The sequence below is a fragment of the Falco naumanni genome, chromosome 11 (genome assembly GCF_017639655.2).
Source record: "Falco naumanni isolate bFalNau1 chromosome 11, bFalNau1.pat, whole genome shotgun sequence".
NCBI lineage: Eukaryota > Metazoa > Chordata > Aves > Falconiformes > Falconidae > Falco > Falco naumanni.
This window is the reverse complement of record NC_054064.1, coordinates 946790-952749: the sequence shown is the minus strand read 5'-3', so window position 1 is coordinate 952749 and position 5960 is coordinate 946790. Positions and strand designations below refer to the sequence as shown.

At 35.6% G+C, this 5960-nt stretch overlaps 1 long non-coding RNA gene across 13 annotated transcripts in view; it reads right to left on the bottom strand.

Moving 5' to 3' along the window:
• Nucleotides 1–4178: 4178 nt before the first annotated feature.
• Nucleotides 4179–5960, bottom strand: part of LOC121095495 — a 64389-nt gene continuing 62607 nt past the window's right edge. For all 13 annotated transcript variants that reach the window (XR_005830130.1, XR_005830122.1, XR_005830133.1 and 10 more), the window contains 3 exons: nucleotides 5222–5294; nucleotides 5070–5141; nucleotides 4179–4985 (listed from right to left, as the gene is read on the bottom strand). This is a non-coding gene — a long non-coding RNA (uncharacterized LOC121095495). The remainder of the gene's footprint in view (nucleotides 4986–5069; nucleotides 5142–5221; nucleotides 5295–5960) is intronic.

Below are 5960 nucleotides of genomic sequence, written 5' to 3'. Positions count from 1 at the left end.
GTCATTTGTCTAAACTACAATTGTTTATCTTGAGTGCAAAGTGAAACTTCCACTATCTTAATGGCCAGGTGAATGTCACTTTCCAGCTATCTTGTATCTTTGCCTGACCTGGTATCTGACTCTTCTGAACACTGGTATCCTAGAATTGTGGTATATGGTCCATTTTAGACTTGCTTTTCATCATAATGATCTAGTGTGAGATTTCTATCAGAGAAAATAACAATTATTAAAGAAACATAACATAAAACACCACACAAAATATAACTTATATCATCTGGTCTCACAATAATCTATTTGCAAACTTAAGAGAGGTTGAAGAATAAGATGTGGCTTTGAGCAACCCAGTCTAGTAGATGGTGTCCCTGCCATTGGCAGCGGGGTTGGAACTACATGATCTTTAAGTTCCCTTCCAAGCCATAGATTCAGTGATGACTCTGTGATTCTAAAGTGGCTTTGTTAAAATGTCATTAAAACTTTTAGAGCTAGCTTGAAGCTGTTGTATTTCATGAAACAAAATCAGGAAAGGTCAGAATATGTAATGTGGGTGTATATGCTAGCTGCAGAGTTAGGGTATTTTTCTCATTTACTGTGGAATATAGGCAAAGTTTCTGTTGTAATTCATGGCTTGTGTGGATTACAGCTTCTGCACCTGAGGCTCTCCTTAAGTTTTTGGCCTCAGTTCAAATACAAACCTAGGAGAAGGAGGGAGGAGACTATTTTTGGGTCTAGTGACAATGTGAAGGCAATTTCATAGCAAGCAAATGTGGAAATTGGACAATTCTGTCAGTTATTTGGTAAGAGCTGTATTTGGAAGCTGTGCAATTTGAATACTTGCTCTGTTTCCTCCTCAGATTAATACTTCCTAAGCTTAAACCTTATCTTAAATGTATTTGTTGGACATATTTGTGTATTTAGTTTGTGATTACTGGCTGTTATGAAATGAAGGCTCTAACATGGCAATGTAAAATACTGAGTTTGTAAATACATTTTGGATGCAGACAGCAGAAGGGGGGTGGTTAACCATTATGCTTAATATATGAACAAAGAATGAGGATGCAATAATGTAAAATAGTTATAATGTAAAATAATTCTAATGTTTCTTATTGGACAGTTGTTAACTTTTGTAACTGCACTCTAGAAATTGTTTGCTTAAAATACATGGCAGTATCTTCAATATCTCTCAATAGTGACAAATGGCAAATGTGTTAATGGTTCTCATGTTATCTTGAAGATACACCTCATTTATATATGAGGGATTGCTTTTAAACTCATTAAAACTTGGTGGTTTTGTATTTATTCTTTCTGTTGCCCCTTTTGCAGGCTGTACATTTAAAATTAATATAATATGGGGAAAATGAAATGGAATGTCAAGTTTAAGTACTTGAAGTAATCACAATAGGCTTCTGCTCGTATTCAGAGTTCACTCCTACTACTACATATGCTGCTATGGCTTCTAAGTTTCAAAATCTTAGTGATTTTTTTGAAGTGGGGGAGGAGGAGCTATATTTTGAAAAAAAAAAGATTTCTCTAAGTTCAAAAAATGGCAAGTGCCACATTTCAAGGGGATGAAATAATCTATTGCAAAATAGGAATGAACTATGGACACTTATGTATCTGTGGAATAATGTTAGATAAATTTAAAAGTGTCAACTGTGTGGTGCCATTACAAATGCTATTTTTGGCTGAGCAGGATCAGTGATCGCTTGTAAAATAAGGAAGCATCAGACTATTTCAGCTAGCCTTGGTTGGGCTGCTTGGAATGCCGTCTATTTCGGGACATACTTTAAGTAGATGCACAAGAAGACTGAAAAAAGTGAAGACAAAATTATGCAAACCTAAATAAAAGAAAGGGAAAGATACAAAAATTAATCTGGAGTGTATGTCACCATGCAAATGCTTTTAAAAAAATTGGTTTTCATTGTAAATCTGGCAAGTAACAAAGATAAATTAAAAAAAAAAAAGAGGGTGGTCAGCAAGAAAAACATGGTGTTTGCGTTAGGGAAAATTCGGGATTGCAGGATCATTCTTTTTTCCTGAAAAAACACATGACTGGAGTCCAAGATCACCTAACTACTGCTTCCAGTTCAATTATAGACTACTCTTAACTGTTTTAACTTACTGTATGTCACTTCGTCTGTAAAGTAAGAGGTGTTAGTGTGCTGGTGTTTGGCTGTGCCAAAAAAAGTGAGTCTAATATTCATCCTCCTTTGGTCCTGAATATCCAGACTATTTCTGCTGTAGGAATTATTTGACTTGTAGATTTAGAGGTAAAACCAAGAGTTTTTCTGTACTTGCTAAACGCAAGTTATAGACTTAATGCAGAAACTGTTGAGTTAGATGTTTTGACCCATTTTATGCCAGAAGTCAGGAAATAAAGGTGAATGTTTGGAGGTAAGTAAAAACAAACGAACAAACAAAAAACCCAAACAAAAACCCATGACCCAACAACTCTGAAGTTAGTACCACCTCTTCTGTCTTCAAGCACAACACTGGGGAACAGCAAGTGATCTCTCGTGTATAGAAAGTATATTCCTTCTCCTCTACTGCTGTAAAACTAGTGCTCCTATTATGTCAAGGTCCATCATGTTTACTGCAACTTTGATATGCTTGACCTAAAAATATTGCTGTGAGTGAATTATTTACAACGACGCTGAGAAGCAATTTTCTAGAATGTCTCTATGGCCTGTGGGCATTGCACTGAGGACATATGTATCATATTAACAAAAAAACATGAAAATGACCATGAAACCTTTCCAAAATATTTCACAGCTACTTTTACCAAAATGGGATTGTTCTGTGGCTTTACAGCATAAGAAAAGATGTGTGAGAGCCAGCATTTCTTGTGCAGTGTGGAATAATGGTATGGTTTTGCTAATAAACATCTTGTAAATTACTAGTCTATAGAAGCCGACTTCTAGTTAAGTTGTATGAAATATTGTATATCTATCTGTACATGAAGAAGATATTTTTCTATCTCTATATAAACCCATGATGTTGCTAAAATTACTGATAAACTTTATACTAGGAACCATTTAAAAGAGACTATTTCTGCAGAGTCTGTTCTTCAGAAATCAGTAAAAACTTGCAGTCTGGGTGAAAATACTTGTTTTATATTTGTAATGGGTGTAGACTGATTATCTGTGCCCAGGTCAGTGCCAGCTGAGGTTTCTGCACACTGTTCTAGTAAGGTATGAATTGTTGCTGTTTAATATTTAGTGAGTGTATGAAATGACTATGAAAGAAATAAACCTGATTTTTGGGTTCCAATAAGCAATCTTGGCACATGTTGTTGCAAGAAACGTACTAGCTAGAGCTTAATTTGAAAGTTTCTCCTAAATAGAAGATATACATTTGAGTCCTGCTTTTAATGATCTTCATCTATCTGAAATATATAATCTGGTAGTAATTCAAGTTCCCGTTTTTGTAGATATAAGTAAACCTAAAGGTACAGGCTTTTCTCTGAACAGTGTTGCTGAGAAGTCATAGATCCATAGTAACCCTTCTTTGTGATACTTTACTTTTCTGTCTCTGACCACAATAGTATTCAGCAAGCAATAGACCTTGTGGGGGGTTCTGTAGTAAATGTTGCAATGAAAAAATATAATCTTTCCAAACATCAATTTTAAGTAAAGTCCAAACAATTCCAGGATTAAATTTTGGTGTGGTTATATCTTTGAGGAACTTCCCCCCCCAACCCCCCCCCCCCAAAAAAAAAAAAAATCAGTCTCATATAGGATTGAGGATTGATCGCTTTCATGATTGAAACATATTTTTATCATTTAAGTAGACAGGTAGCACAAAGTTCAAAGCAACTACTGATGTATCCTCCCCTGATAGCTTTGATGCTTATATCCTGTTCAGTTGCTACAAGGTGGAACATGGATAAAACAAGCACAGTACACAAGATGACTGTTGTGTAACTGATATGCTAGGGACACTGTAAATAATCAGACTAAAATATTATTAATGGATGCCCCATTATAAGGAGGAACAAATGAATGCTGTGTGATTACCTAACCTTTGGAAGCAATCAATTTCTACTGTAGAATATTGGAGTTGCACTAAGTCTGAAGGCTGAACTTACCTTGGATGACTGTATGATGTGAGAAATGTAGACTAGTCATTCTGTGTGTCTGACCAGGTTAATAAAGAGTTGTAAGGAAATAAGGACAAAGCTGTGAGCTTTATTTACACTTTTATTTTCTCATTACTACCAGCAATACTGAACTTTACACAGGTATCCAAAGTTTACAGTAATTTTAAAATTTACTGATTCATTATTATTTCTGGATATATATTTCTCTGTCATCTTTCAGATGCCTACAAAAAGGCAAATGTAATAGTATTTGTTGTCTACTATCATTTATTTAAACTGCTTGAAATCAGTTTGATGCAAAATTATCTTTGATAAAACATTTTATCCATACCTCGGGCTCCCATTTGTCTTTGAGACAAGTATAGAAGAATTTTTTTTAAAAGTATTCCACAGTGACTAGTTAAAATGAGTTTTAAATATTCTTTCCTCTTACACGCAGAGAACTTAGGAATGGATATACACAAAACGTCCTGTATTGTTATTTGTTTGCACATACATACTGAATAAGAATTTTATGGTCTCAATGATGCTGAACCCTGGGAGGACAATATTCCAGAAAAAGGCAGTGATACTTTTGTTTCTAAGCAGCTAAGTTAAACACCTACAAACAAGCAAGCAAAAAGTGAATATCCCCAACTATTTTTCTGACCACAAAAATGTAGCTTATAAGAAGTGTTTGCTTCTCACTACTGCTTTCAGAGCTGATGTTCCTCCCAACAGCAACTGTAAAATGTGGGGCCACAGTTGCATTCATTGTTCAGTGAGCTTGTCCACATAGTTAAACCCACCGACAGCAATGAATGTTGATTGTGACCTTTTTTTGTAAAGCTTGGCAGGGTGGGAGAGAAACATCATGTGGTGGTTAGGTTGCTATCTTCGGTGTTAAGGCCTGAAAGCATGAAGTAAGGAGGAGGATGGTTAGCTGGAGGGTACAATCAACGGTCGATGGTTTTCACTTTAATTCCAAACTCACCGACAGCGTTGAATGTTCACTGAAGCAACCACTACAACAGAACTCCATTGACTTGCCAGCATCCTCAAATGTCTGAAAGGAGGGGGGGAAAATCAAAATTCACACAAAGATTTTAATCACACATGTTGCAACTTCAGATATTTTTCTCTTACCGACACCACACCTTTCTCTGCCCATCCTATTTCAGTCTTTGTGCATGGAGCTGTCAGTTTTCCAAGCTTCTTTCTATGAAAAGAAAAGATTATTCAAGCTTTAACAATATAGGTTGGGTATCCCGGCACAAGTGGATCAATGTTGTCTGTTACTTCACAGAACTGAACTTCATAGCAAACTAAAACACAAGATCCTGTATACAAACAGTGTTGGCTAAGAGGTTTGTGAATCTGTGTTGCTAATTATAGATTGCCCAATTGAGTAAAATTTATTTTGGTGACATGGTTCAATTGGTTTTAAACTTGCTTAGGATTGATGAAAATGCATTTTCTTTTAAGAAGGCTTAATTTCTCAACGAATGTCTTGGAGACGGAAGGCCTTTTTCCCCCCATACAAATTCTCATATATGCAGAACCTGTTATAATAACTTTCAGGAGGAAATAACGTGAATATATATATCAGGGCTTGATGACCTACATTTTTTTTTCATATATTTTTAGGTGGAAGCATGCTGTACATATCCAGAACTTGATCATCACATAGTAAAGTGCTTACTCAGAAATTTCCACAGTAGCACAACACTTTTCCTAATCTTTTCAGCTTTACAACTAGATTGTCCTCATTCTTAAGATAAATAAAAAATTGAAAAGAAAGTGTCAGGTTGCAATTTTCATCGTGGGGGGAAGGGGTTTTAGAGGCTGTAACAGAAAGAAAAACATAGTAACCTAGGAATTTTAC